The 25,627-nt window shown below is 37.5% G+C and overlaps 1 protein-coding gene and 1 long non-coding RNA gene across 4 annotated transcripts in view; both read right to left on the reverse strand.

The window, feature by feature from the left end:
- The window catches only part of SASH1 (SAM and SH3 domain containing 1), a 541,099-nt gene that overhangs the window by 472,660 nt on the left and 42,812 nt on the right, over positions 1–25,627 (reverse strand). The window lies entirely within an intron of this gene.
- The window catches only part of LOC148184640 (uncharacterized), a 34,078-nt gene continuing 31,548 nt past the window's right edge, over positions 23,098–25,627 (reverse strand). The window contains exon 2 of the long non-coding RNA XR_015772193.1: positions 23,098–25,483. This is a non-coding gene — a long non-coding RNA (uncharacterized LOC148184640). The remainder of the gene's footprint in view (positions 25,484–25,627) is intronic.

The following is a 25,627-nucleotide window of genomic DNA, read 5'->3' on the forward strand; positions in this document are numbered from 1 at the left end:
TTCATTTCCTTCATTTTGTCAATGAAGCTGCTATTTTGTAAGCATATTTTAGTGCTAATTGGAGTAGCTGAGAAATTAACTTTAGCTGTCTCAAGCTACTAGTAAAGAACTTCAGTCCCATCTAGTTTTATAGGTGAACAGGAACAACATAGAAGGCTACAGGAATTCATTGCAATAGAAACAAATTGCTGGGGTGTTCACAGAGACTAACAAGTCACACTCCTACTATTTTCCCAAAAAGTTATTCCTTTATTAGAAACAAGCCACCTATTTCATGTTTCTGTAACTGGCAGACTTTTGTTTTTGTGGGTAATTTTGTTTTGTTTTCTCCTCCTAGGCCATGTTTTGGGGAGATCTTTCCCATCCTTTAACTACAGCAAGGATGAAATAGGTAGTTTAAATTGCTGAAGAGCAATTTCAACAGAATTGCTGTTCATGTAAATTACTTACCCCCTGTGGCATGTTTACTAACCAATCAAAATATTTTCTTCAGACAAAGCACTGCAATAAATTTAAATGAAAATAAGGACAACCACAACACAAGACACATAATAAGAGATTTGTGCACAGCATGAAAAGTATCTTATAAGTAAGAAAATTATGTTCATGCTTTACAGTGCAGAATTTTCAGAATAATATAGTGTATTTATCATTTGCAGCAGTATAGTTGTTTCCAACAACTTAATGAAAAAACTCCAGTAATAAGTTGCTATTGGAATTGCTGGGAATAAAAAAAAAATTAATCTGAGCACAGCATTTGAAGAGTCATGCATATTCTATAAGAGCAGATCTTTTATCACAGTCTTACTATAAAAAACACTTACTGAAATGTACATTGAAACCCAGCCAAAAATTCCATCTAATGATTTCTGGGGTCCATTGCAAGTGTTGATGGAATATCACACAGTTCTCATCAAAAATTACAGGACTAGACACACACACCAAAGCTGAACAGAAAAGATTTGTAAATACTCTGTAAATTAACTTTACATCCCCTCACCAGACAGATGTTGCTAGCAAGCTCAGAAAGTATCTCTCTTGGCTTTCTTCTGTTCACTAAAGAAAGGCCACACCCTGAACAACAAAATAAACTACAACTTTGGAAAATTACATCTATCCCAATCCAGGGATACCTCAGTTTGCTTTGGTCTGTGAACTGAGAGTCCCAGTAACTTTCCCCTTTGGATTTGTTAATATCTTACATAGATATATATGTATGTATATATATGTGTGTGTGTACACACATACAGCTATATATCTATAAAAATGTAAAAAATCCCAGTACTGACATCCTGAATCAAGATACAATAAAATTTCACCCCTCTTCAAATCCAATTTTCCAATATGCTGGCCCTTGGCGGTTCACCTGCTGCCACAGTGTGAGCCAGTCTCTGTTCAGACTCTTCCCAATGTAGGATCCTCTAAAGGTGTGCAGCTGAAGCTGATGATTGCCTACAGCAGCAAACTATAGGGGCAGGAAAACAGTCCTGTGTCCCTGCTACCTGCTTCCCCATTCCAGCTCTCTGAGGAGTGAGATGGCTGGCGGTGATGCTGAAGAGTGTGAGGCACAGCAGTGGCTCCTGTCTGGGGGAAAAAAAGAGCCAGAGCCACCCTCCTGGGTAGCCAGTCTGCCCCAGCCGCCTTGTCTGTCCGTGCATCTCACCTCAGAGAGGAGAAGTGCTGTTTTCTTGGTGGGATGGGTCCAGTCAGGCCTGGATACCCACAGGCGCTACGGCAGAGCCCATCACACCACAGACCCCACCATGTCCCCAGGCCTCAGCACGGCAGGGGCTGTCAGGCTGTGGCCCCAGCTGCTTGTGACCAGAGATTGACTGCACAGCCAGCTTGGGACACAGCATTCCCAGAGCCTCTGGGAATAAAAAAAGGCATTCCCATGTGAAATGTCCAGAAGTTGTTTACCATCAGATAGTCCTTTTCATTATTACTTATTTTTCCTCCGACAGCTCCCTTCTAAATTGGAGCTGCATATTCTGACAGCAAACACATCAGCAATACACCGACATACTGAGCTACCCAACCCAGGCTCAGTTTGAATCCATCACCTCTGTATCACATCTGTGCTATGGAAACAAGTACACCATGGAAGAGTGCATTGCCAAGAGCGCTTGACAGGCAAGAGGCAGAAGCCAGCTGGTCCAGCAGTTCCCAGCCACCTCCTTTACTCATCCAGCCTGAATGCATGTTCATCCACCCAGAGAAGGCCAAATGCTTGAGATACATTAAGATGAAGAGGAACTAGGGGGGACAATGCAGAGCAAAGAAAGGAACGTGCTGCTGGGAGTATTGCAAACGGAAAAAGGGAGAGACCGTATACACAGGGAAATGAGCCGTGATCTGTCATAGTTCATCAGGCAACCTGATCTGTACATTCTGAATGAGGAAAATGGGAAAAAGTTGGAAGCATTAAATTGAAGAGACTATATTTTCAACTCTTTTTGCTTTTTTCAAACAAAAGAAAAAAATAACAGCTAGAACATAAAAATTAGCAATTGCATAGAGAAGTTAGAATGCAATTGACGTACTTTGCAATGTAAGGAGTTATGCAACTAAACTGAAGGCAGAGAAATGCAGGGGGAAGAAACTTATCAGTATTGTTTTGCAGAATTAAAAAAAAAATCAAAGTAAGAGCAAGGATATACCTAAAGTTTTGACAGCCATAATTTGCACAGCTGTCAAGGATACTCAGATTTTGTGAAACCAACATAACATCTTGAAAGGTTATTAAAATCTCATGTTTTATGGGTTTAAACCTGTCTTTAAATATCTGTAATCAGAGCGAAAACAGTTGGAAGAAGAAATTTTATGCCTACTGTGCCATTTTTACAACTTCAGTTATCTGATGCTGTCAAATACACTGTCAGAGCCAGGACACCAGCCAAGACAGCACTGGGAACTGGTATTCCCACAAACAAAGGGCTCATTCCTCATCACTGAGGTTTCCCATAGCCATCGTTCTGCAAAGGCAGTAATTCTAAATCAGGGTTAACAGACCAAAAGAAAAACTGGAAAAAAAACATTGTCCTGCTGGAACTGGATTCATACACAACAAAAAGTTGGGAACTGCTGATCTGTATGCTATACTTCATTAAGTATGCTGGATTTTGGTTAAAAGTTTAAACATGAAATTATGGTATACCAAACATAGAAAGAATTTATTTTGGGAAAATAAGTCCTTTCTCCTCCTTTTTTTCTTCTTTCCCCAAAGCAGGAAACATTTTAAAAAGTTGCATATAACATCTTCGTCTTAAATAACTATTACAGCATTAGGACAGGTTTAGCTATTCACTTAAAACAAGAGCTGTATCATCCAAAGTGAAAAATCAAACTCAGAGCTGAACTGAAAAATTATCCCTTGGAATGATAAGAAAAAAACTCCAAAAGTCACTGATTCCTCACAGGTCCTGAGGATATTTTATTTTTTTTACTATTTTTTTATGGAAACTAAGTTACCTCAAGCTTTTTTAAAACACTGCAGAGTCTATTTGTGTTTTACCTACATTACAGATTGAGGAAAAAAATTCAGTACAGAAAATTAATGAAAAATAAAAAAGCCTTGTTTTTTTTGCACTATCAATAGTTCCAAAATTTTACTGAATCTTGGCTGAAACCTCCCTACCTCCCAGAGACAGAAGGTTAACTTGAGTCCGAATGTCTTGAAACCTGACTAGCTAGTACAGATGGCAGCATGGCTTCGAGCCCACGATCTAGTTTAAACTCAGTTAGCACTTGCCCATTTTGTAGCAAGAATACAAATAAAAACACTGAGAGTCCTCCAGTGCCCCCTCTGCAATCCCTAAGAAAGGCTAGCTTTAGACTTCCCCGTAAGTAAGTCCAGTTTTCCACACCTAGCTGGGAGAACCTTATGGCATCTCAGGCCTTGGGAACATAGTTACAGACACAACATGACTCCACACTGTTCATCAACCAGCTCAAGAGCTGCATTTAAAGAAAGAGATAAACTGAACATTAAGGTTACAAGCATGGACTTACAGTACCTGAAAATCTGTTTCCTGGTCTCCATCACTTTGGATGACAGGGTCAGGATGTGGAGTTGATCAGATACAACAATTACACCCTAAATTAACACTCTACCTTAGGAAGAAACACTGGGAAGGCCACAAAGAATCAACTTTCAGACATACTGAGGCCTCAGGTGAGATCAGCCATAGGAGCCCCACATCTCTGAAAATTGTGGTTGGCAGCCAGATTTACCTGCAGCCATGGAAATGGGCTCATTTTGCAAGTGGAGATCATACACAGCCTTTCCCATCCCATATAGGCAAGATGAGGGAAGTTGAAGTAGTGCTGCAAAAGCAACAACACTTGTCCATTTCTAGAAAACCCATTTCTGCCTAGAAGCTTCAAAAAAATTGGCACCTATATTTCCATTGAGGTCCAGTCTTTATCTGTGGAGCTCTGGGAAATGACTGTAGTGCTCAGCTTTATCAAAAAAAAAAAGAAAATATAAGTTGTATTCAGTCAGTATCTTTTCATTATTTGCTTTCTTTTTACTGACACTGCTTGGGATTGTATATGTTTCTATTTCAAGTCTTCCAGTGACTCTTGAAGAATAAATCCAGAAAATCTTGACCATTTGTAGCACTATACTAATTTTAAGAGAGGAATGACAACATATCAAGTGGAAACAGAATAAGTGAAATCTAAGAAAATATAAAATCTCAACCATTTGTATTGTTCAATATGCTTATTAAAATAAATTACATTCACAATCATAAATCATATCATAGCTCATAGTTCTCATACCAGTATTTACAAATTACTTTCAACCTACCATTCCTTTACCATCTCCAGTTAAGTAATCTTACAGCCTTCAATAAACTTTTCCTTCCAGGTATCTGCTAGGCAGAGAAGTACTATTCTCCCATGCTTCATAAATTTGGTGCCTGGAAACTCACTATTAAAACCATTCTAGTGAATGCTCAGGTTCTAATTCATGACTTCTCTGGAATGATTTAATCAAACCAAGATGTCCGATAGTCAAGGAAGTTCTTCCAATGGGCAAGAGCAACGGATCTTTCACAACGTGTTAGAAGATGTGCCAAGACAAGTTCCTTTCCTGTGTAACAGAAGCCACAGGAATCAGAGTTTCTGATCAAAGTCCAACACCTCAGCACTGCCAAAAGCTGACAAGCCTTTTTTCTCCTCTTTCCTGAAAACAGCTCTGTAATCACACTGGATTTTAATAGGATAACTATCTCTTGGACTCAGACTGAACTCGGTTGTATTAAGCTATGATTAAACCATATGACACTTGCTACATATAGCATTACTTCATATACTTATTTTTAAAGCATGCTGAGATTCTTATGCAATCCACTACTGCAGCCCAGGTCACTGGTGTTTTCTTAATACATAGAGATTTCTCTTTTGTCAGGGACACTGTATGGAACAAAATGTTCAAAGAGCAAGTGACAATTCTGCTCTATTTGTCAGTCCAGAATATAGATACTGAATTTAATGAAATTACTTTGTTTTGACCAGCATAAACATGAAGAGTTTTTAACTGCTAGAAACAAATTCTCCCATACATTCTTTCATACTGTGGGGCACTGCTCCAAACTTTTTCACAGCCACAGCACTTAGGAAACTCATGTCTACAAATTTCCTTCACCAAGATTTAGGGACCTAAATAACAAACTGACCATGCAAAAAAACTAGAGCAGGTCTGGCAAAGTTTACCTGCTCATGTTTTGCATTGCAGCTTACAGACAGGGTGTTTTCAGCTCATTAGTGAGGCACACTCCTATCAGTGGGAATGTAGCCTGAGGCCACGTGAGTCTTCTTTAAACCATTTGAAACCATCATAAAACTGTTCTTGAGTAACAAAGAACCAGCATTAAGAGGGTCTCTTGCAGCAAAAAGAAAGGAGACTTATGGACAATACTCTATACAGCCATTTCACACTCAAGCCAGAGCAGAGGGTGAGGAGGAAGAACATCGAGATCTATGCATGTGGCTTTCCACAGCTGTGCTGATGCCATGCTTCCTGCAGAGCAGGGGGACAACCTCACACAGACTAAGCAAATCACACCTTAACTGAGGGATTCATGTGGACAAGTGCCACTCCAGCCAGCCAACATCCTGCATCAGTAACGCATTTTGTTGAATAATTTCGCACCACTGAGATCCTTCAAAAATGTAAAGATTGTTCTAGTAGAAACTTTTAAAACTCCTTGCCAGTTTTGGATGTGCAGTTGACTTTTAGATGTTATTCAGTTAGGTGTACCAGAGGAAGTAGAATTTCAGTAGTAACATACAACAACCCGGACTTCTGAACTTCATACCTCTTGTATTGCTGATTTAGTCTGAAGCCACAGCAATACCCCAGAGCTGGTTGGTGCTTCATTTACCAGGAGAAAAAGCTAAACACTGACCAAAAAGATCTAATTGTCTTCCAGAGGATGGATAGTAGCCATAACATGTAGCCTTAAAATGAAAAGTCAGGAAAACCGCAGGACACAGAAAACTGCTCTTTTCTCAGTTCCAGTTCTTCTGTTGGAGCTAAATCACTTAGACGTGCATGCCAATGACCTAATTCTGTTTTCTAAAGATGTATTACTTATGCAAGAGAGACCATAACAGCCTCTTCACAACTACTCCCAGTCAATTGCAGAGGTACATATTTAAAATACGTATAATGCATAGTAAAATGTAATAGTGAGAAAACATGCAGAACCCAATTTAGCAGAGGGATATAACAAGTTAATACAGTCTCAGTTACATCTCAATTCAGTAAAAACAATCAGATTTCATACTACACACTTATGGAAATTTTAGCACCTACAGAGAAATGAGTTAGCTTCCTGAGGCATGGATATTTTCAAATTTAAGATGTTATGGAGGCATAAAAATATCATCAGTAAATGATAACATAAACCTCTCATTTAGCATAATTTTTCTTTTAAATCTAGCAGATGGGGAAAGAACCTATTTTCTCTCACAGTTCTCATCACTCAATAGTTACTTACTTGCCCACAAGATTCTTCAACCAAGTAGGATCTAACTACTTATAATAGTGGAATAATCACAGTTAATATTTCAAGGGAGTTTTTACAGGAAACAATTTTCACCCTATGCTTGGACTTGCATTAAGAACAGTTCTTGTGAGTCTGTATTTTGTGATTATTAAGCTGCAAAATGCTGACATGAGGCCTTATTACTTGTTGTATTAGCTTAACTCACAGAAAGGACTAAATCACTCAGAGGTGTAACAGGTTTGGGTATAGCATAACATTATTTTGAATTTTAAGCTTGTGGCAGACCTGCTAAAACTATAATTACAACCCTAACTAAAGACTTTTTTTTGCCTGCTTATCCATGGATCACTTCTTATGAGCAGGAACAATGGGAACATGCAACAGATTCCTCTGTATCTGGTGATATTTAGGTCTGTTTGAAGCAGTTCCAGTCAGCCTAAGGCTACCAGTGTGGTGCTGACCACACACAACCTCTCAGCAATTGTTGTATGAGAAAATGCTTTGGGCCTGTGCACAAGTAGAACCAGCTTTTTCCTACTCTTCTTGGCCTGATAGTCCTCCCAGCCAAGCTCTTGATTTTTGCTGACTGCTTTCAGTAAGAGGAGAATTTTAATCCCCAAATACTTTCATTATTTTAAAAATCCTTCATGTAAAGATAAAACACACAATCATCCCAAACCAGAAAAAGGGATCTTTCTCTCTAAACACAGAAACCTTATACTAACAGAAACAGTTTGAAAAAAGAAAACAAAAAAAACCCGCAAAAAAACCCCCAAGTCTCTGTAAATTAACATTTTGCAGTAAAAAAGCTAATGTGTATGGCAAAACCAAATGGATTTTATTTTACACATTATAGCTAAAATGTAGCTGTTCACATCCTGGCACAATCTAGTCAGACAGGAAACTGCTGTCCTGCCAACAGTTACTTTATAGTTTGAGCAGGTTGCCTCCCTTTAGATTGAGCACTAATTTAGCTGAAAAAAACAGCAGACCAAGCTCTTCTCCTGGTGAAGTGGTCTTTGCTCACCCCCACCACCACCCACACAGTCACTTCAAATGTTACTGCTTGGCCAGGGAACAGGAAACAAGTTAGTTCCCTTTGCACTGCTTAAATGGAAGCAGATTATCCCATAATATTGCCAAATGGGCGAAGCTGAAGTCACAAGATGTGATCGTGTGCTTGATAATGTTTGTACATATGATGATCACACTTTCTAGTAAGCTAGTTAGGGTATTTTGGCACATAACACCCATACAATGGCTTAGAAGGCATCTATGCTTAGATATTTCTAAGAGAAATTACCTGCTATGCAAAAGACTATTCAGCTAGAAAAAACAGAGGCAATGGGAGGCAGTTTTTCAAGTTACTGCCTTGAAGAAACAAAAAGGTTGAAAAGAAGAGCTAAAGTTTAGGTTCTCCTTGCAATATACTTGCCTTGCAGCCAGACAAGAATCCAATTCTAACCTAATCGACAATGTAATCCTGCAATCCCTGTGCGGCAACCCAAAAACCGATCTGCTAACAAAAGTATGTGGTTAAACTCAGAATGGAGGATTGCTTGCCTTCCACAAGACCAGACAAAATTCATTTCAGTGCTGGATCAGTGCTAGGATCTTCCTAACTACTATTTTGCTGTAGTTTACCATAATAATGAAAAATAAATGTGAAAATAAAGGCTTTTTAAAATTTTCATATCAAGTGTTAAAACCCCAGAAACACTCATTCATCATGTCTCAGAATTAAAACTACCATTTTTTTTAATGAGGCTTCAAACAGGAAAAAAAACACACTGAGTACAGTAATGAACAAGAAAATGGATAGAGACTGCTGATTTTATGCAAAGAAGAAGTAAAATACATATTACAAGATTAAATGGGATTAAAACTGTTTTGCTGCATTTTTCTCCAATTGTATGACATCAACAGTAAAAGGAAGAATTATTTTTTTCTCCATCAAGATCAACATACCTTAAAAGTATCTCCACATATTTAGGCAAAATTCTGTAATTGCCAAACCCCAATACTTTGTTGTTTATCTCCTTTTTGAAAACATACAAATTATGGTTTACTGCATCTCACATTGCATACTTCTGAGATTAGATATGTGTCTGTATAGAAATAACTGTTCATGGTTACAGTTTTCTTGAAATCTTACTAAAGCAGCAGCAACACAGCACTCCATCTTTCCTCACACATACATACTAAAAACTTCCAGAGATAGAGACAGCAGCTCATTAGCAAACTGAAGGTAAGTAAGATGAAGCATCCTTAAATTATTATTTTCCCATTAATTGTTTTGACATTACAGGATAAAAATCTGTGAAGACTGTCACAGCAAAGCAGTGTCTATAAAGCAATATGTAAAGATAATAAGCCTCTACAGATCAGATTTTAGTCTGGTTCCCCAGAATGCTACCTATTTCAATTTGTCAAATAAAAATAGCTAAATAGCTAAGAAATTAAATCAGCATTAGTGTATCCTCAAATTTTTAAGCTCTGAGAATTGTTATAGATGTATTGTCAACCATATGTTTTGTATCTAGCTGAATTATCATCAGTTTATCTGATGGTAATTAAGAATTCTCATGTACATGTTGAGGAAATCTATTTGCATGTTACATAAGCCATAGTGCATTATGTCTTAATAAATATAAAACCCACATACACCCATTTTTTTTTCTTTCTAGACTGAATTATGCTTCTTTAAAAAGAAAGTTACTTTGTATAGTGTACAGCTTTTTATCTTACATTAACAATGTCATAATATGCCTGATTAAAATATCAAGGAGTGTTTATATTTTGCTTCCCAGACATTCCAATTTCTTATTTCCTCTATCAAGAACAATCAATAATTCATTACAAAAATGTGGGCTTCACATTTGTTTTCAGTAGTCATTCCATTGCCTTTTCTCTAGCCTGAAGATGGCCATAATCCAGTCTTGACAAGTACCCATCTCATTAATGCCTTTTTAATCATCAAGGATGGAATCCCTGTCAAGCTCTAGATAAATTATGTCAAAGCACATTCAACACACAAAAGCATCATTCTCTCAATACATTTCAGTATAAATGGGTTTATTATGGAAATCTGAAATTAAAAAGCAGTGAGCAACAACATAGAAAAAAGTAAAAGAGAATACGTAAGAGCAGGGGTTTTAGTGGTATGTTGAAATACCAAGAGGGTTTTATATTTTGCTTTGGGTTAGTGGAGTCTTTTTAAGTTTGCTGGGCTTTTTCTTTTTCTCCAATCCCTGTTCTCCCCAGTATCACAAAAAGATATGAACTCCCAGGATTACTATTTCTTCTCCCTCCCAGCACTGCTGTGCTGCCAGCAAAATGCTTCAGCCATGCTCTTTTTCCCTCTTGCTTTGCACACTCCTGTCTGACAGCTTCTCACACAGCATTGCCTCAGGGCCAGCACAGGGTTCACCAAGAGCACAGCAAAACAGGGGCTATGATTTCAGTTTCACTGCTAGCTCTTCAGCCAGGAGCAGCAATTGCAGCAAAATGAATCCAGCTTTAATGACGTAGCTCCAGGCTAAAGCATGTTAAGTATCTCGGCACAGGGGGTGATATGTGCACAGACTGGTCAGCACTAGCAGAACTAAAACATGCAGAAAGACGCTCACACATGAATTCAGAGAACTCAGGAAACCCTGAAATGAGAATTCATCAGTACTAACTTCAGTGAAGCAAGTTTTCCCTGCCTTGACTTCCTCCAGAAGTAATGAAGGAAGACAGCAACTCAGCAGGAACCTAACTTTGATCCTTTGAATAAGTCCAGGAAAAACTTGTTTCCCATTAACTACAGAGATTAACTTTTTTAAAATCTTCCTTTTGTATCTTTTCAGACCATGCAAGCAGACTTTAAACGTTTTTAATTTGGCAAATGAATTACAGAAGAGATACCCTTGGAAAAAAGGCCACCTGCTCCTCAATTTCAAGGCAGTGCTCCAATTATTGATCTTAATAAATAAAGCTAATTATTATTAGCTGCTGGAATTATTTTGAATGCAAGACATTTTTTCGCCTCATCTTATTTCCAGAAACTGTGCAATAATTTAGTCCAAAAATTTAAAGATTCAAAAAATTAAAATTCAATTATAACAAAGTTTAACACATACATGTATAAATGTAGTGATCAGGCCCATCAAAAATATTATACCTGGACTGCCATAAGTCATTCCAGCGAGGTACAAAATTGTCTTAAGTCAAGCAGTGAAAAAGTTCCATACCTCTAAATACCTATCACATTGAGAAAAAAAGCCACACAACAGGGAAGAATCATATAGAACAATCCAGTCTCAGGAATCACTCTGCAGTGCTATTAAATGTTATCACCACTAAGCACATACAGTTTTTCTTAACCCAGACCCTTATCTTCAAAAATAAAATAATGTGAAGGCTGAAAGCTCTGCTAAGTGCCCATTCTCGAAACTTCCCAAAAAAACACATCCCTTCTCCATCAAGACCATACCATCACAATGCCCTCCTCACTTCTCTCCTTGCCCCAAGGAAAGAAAATAGCCTTGCAGCAACAAACACCAGTTTAGGTGCATTTCACCATGCTTTTTAGGCATAAATTTATATTTTTGCCATTAGTAAAAAATGAGACAAATATATTCAGACCATACAAAATTGTAACTCAACCCTTCACTTTAGCAGTTTCTGTATTCAAAGCAAGGCATCTCACACCTTTTACTATTTTTCTAAGTGTATTAAATGACCACATTACAAAATTTTTATAGCAATAGTCTCTTAACATCTAAAGATCTTAAAAATACATTTAAAAAAACTACCCTGAGTAATCACAGCAAAGCACAATAACTACACAACTCAAGGAAATGTCAAATAAATTTCTGAATCCCTTTCTATATGCTACTCATTTCAATAAAGAGAAACCAAGACATAACACTTGTCTAAAATTATGTGATGAAAAACTCACTGTTATCTGTAGCTAGGTTTTGGAAAAGTTCATGGGGAGCTGACAGTAATGTGCTAGCCTTAATGTTTTGAGTTTTTTTTAAAAAAACAATTAAAAGAGTAATTATGTTAATACATCAATATTCACCGAAGGCTTCTAGGCAAGCCCTTGAAGTAAGCTTTTGAAAATCTGCCAGACAGATGAAATTGCATATCTTTGACTTGTCTCATCTGACTCATGTTGGCTAAGCATCTTCTCACTGAAACTGGACTTCTCCCACTCAGGCTTTGATTACCATCCATAATTACCCCTTCCTTACAAAGAGACTATAACTCTTTCTTACAAGCAAGAAATAGAATATGTTATGTTTTGATATTTCACACAAAGATCAGAAGAAAACTGAGTTAAATATGCTTATAATGAAAAACAAACAAACTAAACCTCTAAAGAGTTCCTGCTCTCCCAAATATTGCTCCGTTTTATGTTTATTAGTTTCCATACACCAAACTTAATGGCACTGCATGAATGAATCTGAGAAGAGAATTCAGCAAAACGTTGTTACAAAGTATGGCGATGGCTCACTATTTATATTTCTTGGCCAAGGGCAATGAACATACTGCTGGGCCTCAGGGTTGTCATACGCCAAGTTACTCTCTTCCCACATACAGACCCATAAACTTCTGAAAGCAGAGGCAGCGATCCTAGACTTTAAAGCAGCTTATGGAAGTTAGCCACTGAATGCCCCATTGACTGGGCAGTTCATTCCTCAGCTTTCCTTCACAGTCTTCTAGCATAATGGATGCCGTACATATAAATTCATGTCCCCATACATCAGATTTCTGCAGTTATTCAGCTGTCTCAGTGCCTAATTGGATTTTTAAAAGCACTGAGTAATTTAACATTTATTGATTTCAATGCAAGTATGCATTCACACAATTACCTGAGTCTGTAAATACACTAACATCTATAATTTAACTGGACTTACAGTGAGATCACCTAATTGGATACTCCAATTTTGTCATTGCTAGTGGTGTGACTTCCAAAGATGCTGAGTCTTTGCAAATGCAAGGGACTCAGAGCTTTGTAGATGCTCAGCACTTCTGAAAAAGCAGACACTAAGCTCACCTGCCCTAATCAGAAGAAGAAGGCTACCTTTGATCAAGTATGCCTGACACAGCATATTTATTTAAAGTGCTGAAGTATCATGAACTGTATACTGAGACAGTCTGTCTGAATAGGAGACTAAGGGGTCCTTCCACTTTAATTCAGCACAGACTTGACATTCTAGCAGCTGTGTTTAGGTAGGCTGGGAGAACAAAAACTGATTCATATTTCAAAGATCCTTAGTACATACATCAAAAACAGAAGGTTCAAACTGAATTGTCTTTAAAAACCTGTCTTTGCCAAACAGAGTAGCCTCTGTGCTATCCTACTCTTTGAAGAAGTGGGACCAAAGACACACACCCATTTCTGTGAGACCCATTTTGGAATTTATTTATTTATGCCTGCTTGGAAATTTGGCTGGCATATTCGTATAGCTAGAATCTACTACACTGGAGACATCCTGATGGAGTAAAAGTGTATCTGTACACTACAAACAGCTAATGTCAAAGGAATAAAACAAAGTAAGGAAGTGAAAAATTCAAGCACATACAAGAGTTTGTCAGGGAGATAAAAACTACTATTTCTTGAAATAATCTCACCTGTAAAATATGCTTTTAACGTATGCCCTTCAGGGAGCTCTCAGCCCTAGCCAAAAATGGAGCTCAATGCAACAAATCATCTACTTTGGTCATCCTAAAAGGAAGTTTCTCATTAAGTTGCGGTGATAACAAAACTATATTTCTTCAGCACTTAATGTGAAAATCTATAACATAGAAAATACTTAAGATAGAGAAGAAGTTCTGTCTCATTAAAGTAGTCTTACTTGTGCTAGTGTAAGGTGTAACAGAGTGTAAGAGTAACAGAGGAGTGACAGTCATGTTGTGGTTTTTTTTAAACAAAATGAAAGTGATTGAAGTAAACACTGTATATGTAGCTTTGGTTAGGACACAAAAGGGGTAAAAATCAAGATATTAATAGAGCCAGGACTAAAAAACAGACCTTTGCATCCAATGCCAAAAAACAATTTCAGAAGCACAAATACAATCACATGATACAAACAGTCTTGTAGATCAGCAGATCTCAATTCTGTCTGAAAATCTCTAGATGCAGGTTTTACACTGCACTGGTCCAAAGATCTGAATCTATGAACACACTGAGGTCTAGGTTGCATAGCAGGATTTCTAAAATGCTTTTATTCTACAGACTATATCTTAACATCGTCTTACATACATCTTTCATAACAACTGACAAGTTTTCACAAGTCTTAAAACATCTTTTCAGTGACTATATAAGTTGCTTACAAGAGCAATATTAGCAATGTGGTTTTGCCTTCCTTTTAATGAAATTTTAAAATTGAAAATGAAGAGGATACAAGGAATTAGTTACCTCTCTAAGGATCAAATATTTGGCACATACTTACCAGACCATCAGTAACTTGTGAACCACAGAGTGAAACACTTTCTGACACAGTGGAAAGTCAAGAAAAAAGTAGGTGAACAGTGAGTTTTGTTTGTTTCACTTTACCACTCAAACAAATCTTAGCACTGTTGCCTTAAATCTACAGTAGGGCTAATATTATAGCAAGTGATATCTAGCACCATTTTAAAACTAGGTAAAGAATTGAGCTTGGAAGGTAAGGTGGATGATATAGAGGGAGAAGAGGAAAATAAGGAGGGAAGCGGGGATGTTGAGAAAAAAATGGTTTTTTCCATTCCTCATTAGCCAGATTCTAAAGATTCTTTAGTGAAAGGAAATATTTAAGATGCAACTACACAAAGCTCTGCACTCCTAAATCAAATTGTAATGTTATTGGTTACTATTTTCTAGTAAATGCTCACATACTTAAGGTTTTTCCTTGCTTGTTTTTTTGTTTGTTTTGTTTTTTGGGAGGGGTGGAAGGGGAGGAAGTTATTTGTTGGTGTTTTTAAAGTACTTCTTTTCAGTTATTGGAATAGAAATACATTATGTAAGTTAGAAGAAAAAAAAATACTGAACACCAAAATACTACTTGTTCAGCTGCCGCTAAAAGCTTTTTAGTTTACAATTGGTCAGATTTGTCTTTTAAATACCAGAAAAAAAATTCAGAGAAACAGAACACTGAGAATTCTTAAAGATGAGCTAAATAAAGCTTTTGCCCTTGGAGAAGACTGAGGGTCTTCCTAATTCAAAAGATTTATGTAGAGCTAGGTTTTCTATTTTCTTCCTTTAACAGATTCAGGATTTATTTCCTTGGTTGTCCAGCATTCTATTTTCCAGATAGACCTGTTTGCTTGGTTAGTCACATGCAGGGAGCTATTGATATAGTCCAACAGTAGGTTTCTGCACAACATAGTCCAGACAATGAACACTTAGCAGTTATCTTTAGCTCAGTCTATAGCTAGAAACAGAATTATACCCTGGCTCAGTCTTCAGTTCCCAGAACTCAGCTGGAAACCAAGCAAACGTAATCTCAAAGCTCCCTAAAATGTCTGTGTTAACACTAAATAAAATGGGCAGAAGCTGAAGGATCCTGCATAACGTGTTTCCTACATAAAGTCAGTTTTGCTCAGGTCTGAGCTCTTACAATGTTTAATTCAAAGCACTTGTTTCTTGTTGCCAGTGGTTTGTGTAAGTTTGATGCCAGCTGGCAAAACCCAGCCTGTCACCTCAGTAAAACTACCTTCCTAAACAGCCCAAGCCCCCAGCAAAATGTCAGTACGGACAACTGAGAACATACGCCCTTGACTCCTCTGACACCATCCTTTCACAGTATAGCACCTTCCTCAGCATGGATGCATGGCACTGGGAAAAGCAGCCAACTCTGCATATGTTCCAATAATACAGCAACACTGGCAGCTGTGGGCTGGCAAGTTTTTGGAGTGTTGTGCCCACCAACACAGGAATAGAGGGGGTGTGGTTTGCATTCCAGGATTTAATTAAAATGAATACAATTTTCTTGAGGCTTAAATTCCCCCTCCTTACCTTCTTTTGGAACTCATAAATTGAAAGGGAGGAAATTCTACGAGGAAGGAAGAAGAGAAATAAAATAGAGCCTTGCTGCAGAGGAAGACAATGCTAGCAAAAATGCAGCTATAGTAACTTAGCAATTACATCCCAACCTGTGGTACAATAATTAGAACTGATGAGGTCACATATACCTTGGCTTCAAAGGAACAGAGAGGGAAGCATGAATATCAGTTTGAGTACTTTTAGATGACACTGATTTCATTACTGAATAAACAGTTAATTGCTTTAGTCATGAAAAAAAAGATGCCAAATAACAAGTTTTAACACTTAATTTGAAAATCCACTTTTTCAATAAGTTACAAACCAAGCAGACCAGCATAGCATACAAAGTATATCCTACATATTACAGTATGCAGAGAAACTTTTTTTTTTTTTTAATTGCTCAAACCTGTGCACATTGTGTGTGGCCAAAACACTTCTCATTCCTGTCTGAGAAATGGTATGGCAGATTGAATCAGACCGGCTGACTTTGCCAGACTTGACCCAAATGACAGCACATTTTCAAGCTGCAGTGCAAGGCAGCATGCCATAGATAAGAACACTGTGGTAAGGTCATGACTTACTGGCACAAGGTAAGAAGGCTTTAAAAATTGAAAGCAATTAAGCTATTTGTGTGTTTTTACGGTGACATTCATTTCTGCAAGAGCTTTTTCTGGATTGCTGGAAAGGAAGCATTTGAATTTCATTCCCTTAGATTTTAATGATACAATATCTGGTCACATGTACGTCAGGTGAAAAAATAACTAATAAAAATAGCTTTTTACTCAGAGGAAAAGATACAACTTTAATAAAGCAGGCTCTTGCTTCACATACAACCAAACAAATGAAAGATTCCAGGCCTTGGTTTGTAAAAAAATCAACAGCTAATATGGCTGCTCAAGGGACAGTATCTCAGTAGACATCTGGAGAACCTACTGATTAATTAATAGATTTGTTAATTAGACAGCTGTAGTGTTAGAAGAGAATTTAATTGTTTGGATTAATAACTCTACTAATTAGTCTTAAAGAAAATCATCATCTACCCACAGAGATGAGAAAACACTGACTTCCTAAATGCCCATCTGCATGATTAACTTCACATTTCCAGAACATGTTAACTAAGTACTGACAAACTTACAAGACTGTATATGCCATAGGAATATCCAGAGCAAATGCTACTAACAATAACTTACCTATTTCTTGATTCTGAAGTATGGCCTTGACAATGCAATCTGAGAAAAACAATTACAAACATTAAGCCTGTGTGGGGCTACATAAAAACTGAGGCAGCCTATGAATATAATTTAATTTAAAATCATCAAGGTATGCAAATGCCACACAACAGCAAAGATAAGCCTACAAAACCATGACAGGGTTGCAGGGTTTGTGAATAATCTTATTTGTCTTATCTCATCAAGATAGACATATCCCTTTCTAGAAAAGAAATGCTGAAATTATATGAGGTATTTCATACCATCCATAATCATCTACAATGTGTGACAGCCAGCTTAGAGCTCTGTTTAATAATGAGCTAAAGACCTCATTGCAGAATGTTCCTGTCAACAGAGTTGAATCTGACAGTATGTCTGTTTGATGTTAAATATGCTAAAAATTCTCATGCTGGTTTTCCTCCTTTGTGTCTAAGTTGCCAAATGTATAATTCAGGTAGTACACCAAGGAGTATCGTTAAAATAAATTAATGAATTTTGTGAAGCACAAAGGTGCTTCACTGTCATTCACCTCAAAATCCCACAGATAAATGGGTCATTTTGCACGGAATTTTATTTAATTAGCATCAAAAAATCTAATACGGATACAGAGAGGGAAAAATGACATTTTGCAAATCAAACATTCCACATGATAAAAAAGTTTACAACCAGTTCGAAAATAATTAACTATGAAATAGTTACACATGAAAGGAGAGGAGATAGGATAAAGTAGTTAAAATTGCAAAGGAAGCCGCAATTTGACTTTTTTTCCCGTTCCGAGTATTTGCTTCTGCAGACAAAATTCTGTTCCTGCATTCATGAATTCTTAAGCTTTTTAGGTCTTCACATGCTGCTGATTTTTGGAAAATGAAGTGTACTGGCTAAGTCAAGGATTGAAAGAAACCACACCACATCAAATTATAAAAGCTACTTAGTTAAATAAAAATTCACAGAGTGCCTTGTAGAAATTCAATGGGGAAGATATACCAAGGATGTTTTCAAAATTCTACAGCATCACTGTGTGCACCGCTTCTTGTGAGTAAAATAAATCTTTTCATGAATGTATGTCAGATTATTATAATAAACTACATGACATTAGGAAAGAAGCCTATAGCTCAAGTGAAACTACAACTTAAACACATAAAAATCTTGTCATTGTTAGCTCTGGCGAGTCTTATTTTACCTGCAATGTCATGTTTGGGTATTACAATCAAAATCAATATTTCTTGTCACAAACACCTACAAATTCTGCAGTTGTATGGTAAATTAGAAATTTCTTAACAGAATATTGATCAAGTAAATTTAGCCATTAACTCCCATCCTACCAAGTACCCGCACACTTGAATGTACCATAATCCCAATGCTTCCAAAACACACTACAACTCACCCAAAATGCAATCTGCAGAGCAAGAACTGAATAGAGAGTGGGAGAAGCACTTAGAGATGCCTTCAGAGACTGCATGGGTAAGGATGGGGTAGAAAAACATTGTGGCTGACCATGTCTGGACACCAGGTATGCAAAGCTGCTCATGGGTCAAGGTAAGGACAGGGAGAGGTTGCTCATCAGTTACTGCCATGGGCAAAACAGACTTGACTTGGGGAAATTAGCTTATTACCAATCAAATCTGAGAAGGGCAATGGGAAATAAAACCCAATCTTGAAAACCCCTTCCCTCCCACCTCTCTATTCTGCCCAGGGTTAACTTGACTCCTGATTTCTCCACCTCCTTTCCATGAGCAGTGCTGCGAGACAGTGAATTGCGATCGTGGTCAGTTCATTACACTCTGTCACTCCTTCCTCCTCACAGGGAGCATTCCTCACACTTTCCCTGCTCCAGTGTGAGGTCACTCCCACAGAAGACAGTCCTCCACAGACTTCTTCCATATGAGTCCTTCTCACAGGCTGCAGCTCTTCACAAACTGCTCCTGGGTGGGTCCTTTCCATGGGGTGCAGTCCTTCAGGAACAGAAAGCTACAGCATGGCACCTGACGGGGTCAAAAATCCTACCAAGAAACTGGCTCAAGTCTGGGCTCCACTCCCCACATGTTCATAGGTCCTGCCAGAAGCCTGCCCTAGTGAAGACTTGCCATACGGTTACAGCCTCCTTCAGGCATCCACCTGCTCTCCACCATCACACCTCCCCAGAGCACATACTAATAATAATCAAATCATAGGCTAAAACTAATTAGAGCATTTTTTGGTCCTTGTTAACTGTATCTGCCAAGTTTGTCTCTACAATGTCACAATCATGGTTAAAAATAGAGAAGGGGGAGGGAAAAAAGAAAGTAAATAACTCCACAGTCAAAGGCAAAGACATCCATCCACTGTTCTACCAATCAACACATTTTTCTAACAGACTTATTTGTTTTATGCAATTATTATTTCTATTTCATACATGATAAAGACACAGGTAGCAGAACAGAGACCCACAGGACTGACAACTTCCCCATTAAAATTGTTTATTTCATTTAGCAACTTTCACAGTTCAAAGAACAACTAAAACTAAGTGAAGTCGTCCTCTGAATAACCTGGAAAGAAGATAAATGATTTAAAAAAAAAAAAGAAAGAGATGGATCATGAACTGGGGTGAAGGGAAAAAACATTACTTCAGGCTCCTTTTATACCACATTAATAAAAAGAGCAAATGATTTTTTTTTTTTAACTGACAGAAAAAGAACAAATGTGAATTCTAAGAAACACGTAGAAAATACAGCAATATATGTTCAAAGGAATGTTTTGTGTGGGAAACAACCTTCCTGCCTTCTCTATACCAAAAGTTACCAAAACCACTCTAGAAAAAAAAAATTAACTTCAAAGCCTATGGTAGAAAAATTTTTCAAGTAGATTTATTTCAGGGATAAAATCCACAAATTCCTATTACATGGTGTCAAGGAACGACAGATATCTATTTAGATTGTGGTGACTGCAGTCAACAAGTGTATTTCATCACTGCTGCTGCCAAAACAGACAGCATAGAAATGTGTCTGACAAGTGCAAAGAGAACCTGAATGATTTATTATTTGTATTACATTAATAACTGAAGTGTCTGAAGGAAGATGAACCAAGTGGGATTAACTGGTTAAAAATAAATCATTGACATTGCATTTCTAGAAATAACCTTTATCCATAACTTATAAAGTGACTTTTTCATATTACTTTTTCTTCTGCATTGGACACCTTTTCCTCCTGATACGGATTTAAGAAAGTATCAAAGTTAATGATTTTATTTACGTGAGAAACACAAAAAATTCCCTAACATAAGAGTTACCAAACCATATATTTCAATTGAGAACAACAACTAAGAGTAGATTATTTTCTGAGCATGGAAGAGACTTATAGAACAGAAAAGTAGCTTTAAGAAAAATGTATTGAACCCAACTACTCAAACTAAGCAAAGAGCACAGGATTGCTTTTGCTGACTTAAGTGGCATGTCTAAGGTTCTCCAGCTTTCCCTTTGTCCTTCTGCCTTTTTTTGGCATTTTGACATTTAAAAAACAAATTACTCAAACAATGTAATTATTTAGGGTGGTATAGATTAAGACAACTAAGAGTCTTTTTTCACCCCATTCAACTAAGTTATCACAGGAGAGAAGATAACTTCTAGCTATGTTGAAGGATAGCTGCATTCAGCCTTTGATAACTGGTCACCATCAGCAGATGAGAGGTGATCTGTCAGTCAGTAGATTAAAGGTAATGGCAGAGGGCCTAATTTTACTATTGCAAAAGATTTCTGTAATGACCTTAAACACATACAGAAAATATTGTTACTGCTATAGTTTCAGCTATTGGAATACCTTTTGCAGCTGAATTAATTACTATTAAAACATCCTCTCCTTATATTGTTTGCATTATTATGCTTTATTGAGAGCAGCAAAGTGCAATAAAACCCAATTCACCAATCCAATAAATGTGTACTTGTTTTGAGACTAATTTTTATGGTAGACAATGCAAAAAAGGAAAGGAAGTTAACAGTTAACACAGGGGAAAAACAATAGTCATAAAAAATTAAGACAAATCCATATGGAAACACAAAATTGAAGATTGGAATGGAAGAGAGAAATCTGGGACAATGGGATTTTATACCTGTGCTTGACCACAACAGAATTCTCATGACACCAGTACATTTAAATGTGATTTTCAATTCTTTGTTTAGATGCTAGTAGTGGAAAGAATAGAGTTTGGGGAGTTTTTGGATGTTGTTTGGGGTTTTTTTCTTGTTTTGTTTTTAATATGCACGTCAGCCAAATAATTTAGAGTGTCAAAATATAAATGTCAAAGTCAGCCTGCCATTCTGTCAAAAACACAGAATATGAGCATGTTGCCAACTTCTACAACACTGTCAAAAGTATTAACAGCATTTTTTTTTTCCCCTCAAGGCATATGGTTCAGTAACAACCCAATGGGCTTCCGTTTTTTAATAACATGTTATTTGTAGCTGGCTGAAAAGCTTAAAAAGCACAGAAGCAAAAATAAGACAAAAATTACCTGATGATAATACACTGACAACATAGCTGTGGTGGCCTAGAAGTGCTAATAACGGGCTACTGCGCTCAGTAGGATCTGTGGATGGCAGTGCCCTAAAACTAATCAGGAAGGAACAGGAGTAATGAAGAATCACCATCAAGAGAACAAGTACCACCAATGTGAACACAACATCAAAGTCTCAAGTCTGTGCTCCTCATGTGATCAAAAAATTGTGTCTGCTTCCCTCACCACATCCAGCACAAGAGAGATTTACTGCAGAATGAGGGTGATGAATGCAGTCAGAGTTTTGTGCAGGCCTCTGCAGCAAATACCCTCCCCATTGGAGAGCTGGGTGAAATTATGCCCACTGATGGACCAGCAATCGTATTCCTGAGAATGCAACAGAGATTTTCTGGCACAAGCTCGTAAGGATTTCACAACATCTTTTTTCACAACCATTAAGAGCGATCTATTAGAGACACCTACAGATGTGATACATTTTTTTTTCTTCCCTCTTTTTTTAAAGGAACGTGTTTGTACTCATGGGCATGAAACAGTCCCTGGATCCCAAAGGGAGCCGAGAGAGTGGAACTGAAACACCATCCAGAAGTCATTAGAACAGCATCCTTTCTCCCCAGTTCACCTCATCCTCTTGGCACAAATTCTCTGACTGTGCTCTGAGCAACAAGTCTGGTCCTGCTAAAAAGCAATGCAAATTTCCCTCTTTTCACTTCTTTATGCACACTGAATCCTAGATATTTAACATCTACCTCATGATTTTTGATAAATACGGTTTTGGAAAGAATGCCACTACTCTGCAACAGATTTTTACCTCAAAAGTCCCATATCTTTCCATGGGGTTTTCTGTCAAGGTGCTTCAATGGAAAATAAGTAAAAGCGCAACAAATACATATACACCTCCACAGTGCACAGGGTTTGCTTAATGTGGACATCAAGTATAACTACTCTTTCACCACCTGCTTTACATTCATATCACAAATGCATGAAAATGTTAAAAACCATGATAAAAAGGAAAAATTATGATTCTTCAATGCTTTAATTTATCATTTTCAAGGTGCATTGGCAACTTATGTGTAAGAGCAGCTTTATTAATAGCTCTGCAGTGTGGAATGGAGTATCTTATACTGGATCTTATAAATCAAATCACACATATTTATATACATTAGTGTAATATAGATATAACTCGTTTTGGATAAAGCTCCACCATGCAAGAGACCACCTTTGTATATTTTCACTGTGAATTTAAAAAAAACCCAAGCAACCTAAAAACTCCAAAAGAATCAACAAAAAACCTGCTACTGCAACAGTAGCTATTGCTACTGCTGTCTTTCAGAAATAAAGCAGATATTCAAGAGTCCCAAATATACAACATTTAGTTCTTGAATCTCTTTTTAATGGTCGCAGGTTGCATGAATCTTAATAAATAAGCAGCAATAAAAAAAGAAAACCTATTGGAAAGAAAAGGTATTGCAATTAATAAAGTTCTGAAGAAACTATTGCCTTTAAATTCAATTGATCTGGATTTATTTCTATTCAGCTGTAGACACTATTAAAGCCACTGGAGTCCTGTACCTCTTACATAAGTTTCAGTCTCTATATCTGCAAATCAGCTTGCTTGCTGCTGAAAGTACAAATAATAGGATTTATGGTACATGCGGAAAAAAGCAATAAACATCTCCAAAACCCTTGAATAAGCAAAGCTATTTTTTTTCAGGAGCTACTAAATGATAAAAAAGTAATAGAAGATAGATTTCTGAGTATAAATCCAGCCACCATCAAAACTATGAATTTGGCAGAACATTTCTTTTCATTCAGGTACCAGATAATACATGTAGATCTTCCACATTACTTTCAGAGCACATGGTATTACTCCAATGCTGTGATGCAGTATATTAATATAATAACTGATTTCTCAGTAAATTGTTGTTTTCCATTTGATGTCATCTTTCTTGGATATCACACTGTTTGGGAAATGGTAGTCCAGGCTGGTCCCAGGTTCTGCTCCACTTCTCTCGGAGTGTTTTCTACACTCTTGCGTGCAGTGCTCTTCATGCAGCTCTCTACTGCCCAAAGATGCTTCTCAAATTCCACATGCAAATAAACCTAGATCAAAAGAACCCCAACACCTCATACATTCTTGCAGCTCCATGTTTCTGGGCTTTTTGTTTTACTCAGTTTTCTTCTTTCCCCTTCACTTTGTGCTTCTCGTGATTTTGAAAAGCGTGAGGCAAAAACTATTTTGTCAGGAATTCTTAAATCCTCTTGAAATTTTAATCTCTTTCTTCCTCTTGCCCTGGCAGTCCTTTTCCCCTCAAGTAGGATGGTGGCTGTACTTCATATTGGAGCATGCAGCAGGGAAAGGAATGGATTTACAGGAAACCATTCTATTTCAGTATTACAGATTCCCATTATATAATTTATTCTTAGGAGCAGTAACTCGCAGATTAAAGGAGTAGATACACATTCAATCCCTGGTAGAACGTAAGGTGTACATTTAGTTCGGAGATAATGAAGAGCTGAGGGTACTCTTTATCCCTCTGAGCCAATTTATGATGCCATGTCAAAGTAGGTCCAAACCAGGAAGGATGACTGAAACCAAAGCCATGTGCCACTGTGTTAAGCGCTGCCAATAGCAGCTGTGAAAGTGTTCCTCCACCACTCTTAGGATTTCTGTGTAAACAACCAAAGCATGTGCCCTCTCTCAACTGAGCTGGCTCAAACATCTGACTGACAGCTTGCTGCCTTTAATGAACTGGAAAAATGTGTTTTCTGCCTCTGCAGATTTGGGGAAGTTCCACTCTGAGAAATCATGAGCTGCTCTTTGCCCTCTCCATCATCCCACTTCTTTCAACAGTCCACTCTGAGTAATTAAAAAGACAAAGGCTTGTTTTACATTTCGAAAGGTTTTCTTGACTCTTAAGACATATCACTTCATCTTCCCTGTTGCTTTGTGTCATTCAGACAGAAGATTCAGATATTAGGGAGCTACTAGGCCCCCATAACAAAAGCTTTTATTCCCAAATGAAATGGGGTCTTGCTTTTTCTTCTTAATATATGTTCTTTTTCATTAGCAAGATGACATTTTTCCACAAAACTGCATTTACAGAATGTAGCAGATCACATTCAAAGCACTAACGCCTTACAAAGAACTGTGCTGACTCAGGATTGTTGGAGCCAATATCCACATTCTGTGGAAAAGACATTCTGGAATAAAGATAACTGAGTTGCCAATCACCTAATTTCAACTCCAAGTTTTTGATTTGTTTTTTATTGTTATGGTTTTTACAACTAGGATTTTGATTTAAGAAAAAAAAAAAAGACAGGAGGGTGATAGGAAAGCTGTTTCCTGAGCAAAGCACTGCTAGGCAGGATGTGGAGGTTGCTACAATTCTTCCTTGCTGTGAAATTAAATTAGTCTCAATGCAGAGCTAACCACTACAAGTGGTACCACTTAAGTGTGCAGCAAAAGTCTTTAAGTTCATATCCCATTCTACCTTACGTAAAGTTGTTTTTAATTTTTCTTCTTCATCCTTACTCTACCTCAGCAGTTTTCTTCAGTCCAGAAAACATTTCCAGATTAGTCTGCCTGATTTCCTCCTAGCAGCTTTTCCAAGAAGCACTTCTCTGCAGTGGGCCAGGCAAGGTTTCTCTTCTCAGGGCAGAAGAATCTCCTTCTGACACTCCTCTTGAAGATGGAGCACTTTCCACAGGAACTTGCAATGGGCCCCTGAAATCCTTACAGATCATTTCATAGCTGCTAAATGAGAAGAAATTCTGTTTGTGATGAAGGTTTCTGAATCTGTGTCCTGACACTAGAATAATAAATAAAAACCTTCCGCTCTTAGCAGCTGCAACCTCAAAAAATCTATGAGTGACTGAGCTCAATGGACCTCAGGCCACA

The sequence above is a fragment of the Pseudopodoces humilis genome, chromosome 3 (assembly GCF_049639895.1).
Source record: "Pseudopodoces humilis isolate 2021_Gansu_Grassland_sample_001 chromosome 3, ASM4963989v1, whole genome shotgun sequence".
NCBI lineage: Eukaryota > Metazoa > Chordata > Aves > Passeriformes > Paridae > Pseudopodoces > Pseudopodoces humilis.